Source organism: Oncorhynchus gorbuscha, unplaced genomic scaffold (assembly GCF_021184085.1).
Source record: "Oncorhynchus gorbuscha isolate QuinsamMale2020 ecotype Even-year unplaced genomic scaffold, OgorEven_v1.0 Un_scaffold_5566, whole genome shotgun sequence".
NCBI lineage: Eukaryota > Metazoa > Chordata > Actinopteri > Salmoniformes > Salmonidae > Oncorhynchus > Oncorhynchus gorbuscha.
In genome coordinates, this window is record NW_025749341.1 from 1 (window position 1) to 5000 (window position 5000).

Here is a 5000-nt window from a genome sequence, read left to right on the forward strand (position 1 = left end):
GAATTCATTTTAAATTTAATGGGCTTTATTGGCATGGGAAACAAATGTTTACATTACCAAATCAAGTGAAATACATGATAAACAATACAAAAACTGAAGGGTAAACATTACTCACAAAAGTTTTAAAGTAATATAGAAATGTGTTATATTAGTGGACAGTGTACAGTAACGGCAAAAATAGTTGAAGTATGAAAGGGACAATCAAGATCAGATAAATATAGGTTGTATTTACAATGTTGTTTGTGTTCTTTCCTCCCTCTCTCTTTGTCTCACTCCCCCTCTCTTGCTCTCCTTTTCTCCCCATTCATTCTCACCCCCTATCTTTCTCTCCCTCTCTCACGCTCTCTCTCACGCTCTCTCTCTCTCACGCCCCTCTCTCTCTCTCTCTCGCTCTCTCCCCTCTTGCTCACTTGCACTCACTCGCTCACTCACTCACTCACCACTCACCACCACTCACTCACCTCAAACACACACACTCACACACACACACACACACACACACACACACACACACACACACACACACACACACACACACACACACACACACACACACACACACACACACACACACACACACACAGAGAGAGAGATGGCGAAAGACGACCAGGTGGCCATCTTGACGGATGACGAGGGGTATCAGAAGAGGAAGTATGTCCTGGCAGAACCCTTCAACACCTTGTCCAACACCCTGGAGCAGATACCGGTGGGCGCGGGCCCCACCTCTGCCTCCCAAGGTCCAGAGTCTCCCCCCACAGACAAACCTGACTCAGCCTCCTCCAACCCCAGTAATGACTGCCTGGAGAGGAACTGCGTACGGATCGACAACCACCTCCTCATCTCCAAGGTCTTCTACTTCTTCTTCTATGCAGCCTATGGGTCCCTACACCCACTGCTGCCTGTGTACTACAAACAGCTGGGGATGACTCCCAGTCAGAGCGGCTTGCTGGTGGGATCCGGTACTTCATTGAATTCTGTAGCGCCCCCTTTTGGGGGGTGGTGGCGGACCGCTTCAAGAAGGGCAAGGTGGTGCTTGTGTTCTCCGTTTTCTGCTGGCTGGTGTTCAACTGCGGAATCGGCTTCATCAAGCCTGCCTCCATAACATGCGTGGAGAGGAAACCCACAGTCGCACGCCCCACCAGCCCTGCCCACCTTGGTCTGCCGGCCAATTACAGTAGGGACCGCAGGGGTGTGATTGGAGACTTGTTTTCCTCTCTTGAATCAACACGGTTTAGCATCAGACTCAGTTAGGGCGGTCCCTGCACAGGTATGTGAGGAGCGATGGTGGTAATGTCACTGGACCTGTGCCTTCCCCCAACATCACAACAACAACATCTTCCCCTTCCACCACCCCCACTACAACAGCCAGCTCAAAACCTCCCTCAAATCTAACCACAACCAAACCAACAACCACAACCATTCCCAAAGTCTACCACATGATCTCCAACCACGACCAGGTGGAAACCATCTTCCTCCTGATCCTGCTAGTCATCATCATCGGCGAGTTCTTCAGCGCTCCGGCTGTCACCATAGTAGACACGCGCACCCTGCAGTACCTGGGCCCCCACCAGGACCGCTACGGCCTGCAGAGGATGTGGGGCTCCCTGGGCTGGGGCCTGGCCATGCTCTGCGTAGGCATCTGGATCGACCACACCCACATCAAGCTCTTCATCCAGGGCACTGGCTGCATCGTGCCCGACTACAAGAACTATCAGATAGCCTTTATTGTCTTTGGAGTCCTGATGGCCGTAGCTTTGATATTGTCCACACAGTTTTACTTTGAGAGTAGTACTAGTGACCACCGGCCAATGGAGGCTCAGCTGGAGGAGGATAAGAGACAGGAGGCAGAGCCTCTCAAGCGTCCAGTGATGTTTCATCTCCCAAAGGGCATGCGGTGGAATCGTTAGAACCCCAAAGTGTCGTCAGCCAACAGTTTCGTTATCAGGACCTCATTCGGCTGCTGTGTAGCGTGGCAGTACGGCTCAGTGCTCTTCGTGGCCTGGTTTATGGGATTATTTCTGGCTTTGTGTTCACGTTCCTCTACTGGCACCTGGAGGACCTGAAAGGGACCACCACGCTATTTGGAGTGTGCTCGGTGCTGAGCCACATCTCAGAGCTGGTTGCCTACTTCACCAGCCACAAGCTCATCGAGCTGGTTGGCCATATAAGGTTTATAAAAGGGGGGCATGGGTCAAAAAGCCCAGGGGGGTATGTCTCCAAAGTTGGATCAATGAGTTAGCCAGCTAACTTGCTTAAATGTTCAGAAATAACTATTGGGGGAATATATTTTGAAATTGGCATGGATTGATTTAATTGTTTAAGCCATCAACCCATGTTCAAGTTTAGGTTACCCCTCAGGCCTGTTTGTAGTGTACCCTCAGGTCTGTTGTAGTATACCCTCAGGTCTGTTTGTAGTATACCCCTCAGGTCTGTTTGTAGTATACCCCCTCAGGCCTGTTGTAGTATACCCTTCAGGTCTGTTTGTACTGTACCCCTCAGGTCTGTTTGTAGTGTACCCCTCTGATCTGTTTGTAGTGTACCCTCAGGTCTGTTTGTAGTATACCCTCAGGTCTGTTTGTAGTATACCCCTCAGGTCTGTTTGTAGTATACCCTTCAGGTCTGTGTGTAGTATACCCCTCAGGTCTGTTTGTACAGTAGTATACCCCTCAGGTCTGTTTGTACAGTAGTATACCCCTCAGGTCTGTTTGTACAGTAGTATACCCCTTAGGTCTGTTTGTAGTGTACCCCTCAGGTCTGTTTGTAGTATACCCCTCAGGTCTGTTTGTAGTGTACCCCTCTGATCTGTTTGTAGTATACCCCTCAGGTCTGTTTGTAGTATACCCCTCAGGTCTGTTTGTAGTATACCCCTCAGGTCTGTTTGTAGTATACCCCTCAGGTCTGTTTGTACAGTATTATTCCCCTCAGGTCTGTTTGTAGTGTACCCTCAGGTCTGTTTGTAGTATACCCTCAGGTCTGTTGTAGTATACCCCTCAGGTCTGTTTGTAGTATACCCCTCAGGTCTGTTTGTACAGTATTATTCCCCTCAGGTCTGTTTGTAGTGTACCCCTCAGGTCTGTTTGTAGTATACCCCTCAGGTCTGTTTGTAGTATACCCCTCAGGTCTGTTTGTAGTATACCCCTCAGGTCTGTTTGTAGTATACCCCTCAGGTCTGTTTGTACAGTATTATTCCCCTCAGGTCTGTTTGTAGTGTACCCCTCAGGTCTGTTTTGTAGTATACCCCTCAGGTCTGTTTGTACAGTAGTATGCCCTCAGGTCTGTATACCTCAGGTCTGTTTGTAGTATACCCCTCAGGTCTGTTTTTAGTATACAGTAGTATACCCCCAGGTCACCCTCTGGTCTGTTTTAGTGTACCCCTCAGGTCTGTTTGTAGTATACCCTCTGGTCAGGTCTGTTTGTAGTGTACCCCTCAGGTCTGTGTACCCCTCAGGTCTGTTTGTAGTGTACCCCTCAGGTCTGTTTGTAGTATACCCCTCAGGTCTGTTTTTGTGATCTGTTTGTAGTGTACCCTCAGGTCTGTTTGTACAGTGTCTGTTTGTAGTATACCCTCAGGTCTGTTTGTACAGTATTACCCCCCCAGGTCTGTTTTTGTACAGGTCTGTTTGTAGTATACCCCTCAGGTCTGTTTGTTTGTACAGTATTATTCCCCTCAGGTCTGTTTGTAGTATACCCCTCAGGTCTGTTTGTAGTATACCCCTCTGGATCTGTTTGTAGTATACCCTCAGGTCTGTTTGTACCCCTCAGGTCTGTTTGTAGTGTACCCCTCAGGTCTGTTTTTGTACCCCTCAGGTCTGTTTGTAGTATACCCCTCAGGTCTGTTTGTAGTGTACCCTCTGATCTGTTTGTAGTATACCCCTCAGGTCTGTTTGTACAGTAGTATACCCCTCAGGTCTGTTTACAGTAGTATACCCCTCAGGTCTGTTGGTACAGTAGTATACCCCTCAGGTCTGTTGTAGTATACCCCTCAGGTCTGTTTGTAGTATACCCCTCAGGTCTGTTTGTACAGTAGTATACCCCTCAGGTCTGTTTGTAGTATACCCCTCAGGTCTGTTTGTACAGTAGTATACCCTCAGGTCTGTTTATAGTATACCCTCAGGTCTGTTTGTAGTATACCCCTCAGGTCTGTTTGTAGTATACCCTCAGGTCTGTTTGTAGTATACCCCTCAGGTCTGTTTGTAGTATACCCCTCAGGTCTGTTTGTAGTGTACCCTCAGGTCTGTTTGTACAGTAGTATACCCCTCAGGTCTGTTTGTACAGTAGTATACCCTCAGGTCTGTTTATACAGTAGTGTACCCTCAGGTCTGTTTGTACAGTAGTATACCCCTCAGGTCTGTTTGTAGTATACCCTCAGGTCTGTTTGTAGTATACCCCTCAGGTCTGTTTGTAGTATCTGTCTGTGTAGTATACCCCTCAGGTCTGTTTGTAGTGTACCCCTCTGGTCTGTTTGTAGTGTACCTCAGGTCTGTTTGTAGTATACCCCTCTGGTCTGTTTGTAGTGTACCCCTCAGGTCTGTTTGTAGTGTACCCTCAGGTCTGTTTGTAGTATACCCTCAGGTCTGTTTGTAGTATACCCCTCAGGTCTGTTTGTAGTGTACCCCTCTGATCTGTTTGTAGTGTACCCTCAGGTCTGTTTGTAGTATACCCCTCAGGTCTGTTTGTACAGTAGTATACCCCTCAGGTCTGTTTATAGTATACCCCTCAGGTCTGTTTGTAGTATACCCCTCAGGTATGTTTGTAGTATACCCCTCAGGTCTGTTTGTAGTGTACCCCTCAGGTCTGTTTGTAGTATACCCCTCAGGTCTGTTTGTACAGTAGTATACCCCTCAGGTCTGGTTGTAGTATACCCCTCAGGTCTGTTTGTAGTATACCCCTCAGGTCTGTTTGTAGTATACCCCTCAGGTATGTTTGTAGTATACCCCTCAGGTCTGTTTGTACAGTAGTATACCCCTCAGGTCTGTTTATACAGTAGTATACCCCTCAGG

At 48.1% G+C, this 5000-nt stretch overlaps 1 pseudogene; it reads left to right on the top strand.

The window, feature by feature from the left end:
- Nucleotides 1-592: 592 nt before the first annotated feature.
- LOC124029111 overlaps nucleotides 593-5000 on the top strand; it is an 18088-nt pseudogene continuing 13680 nt past the window's right edge.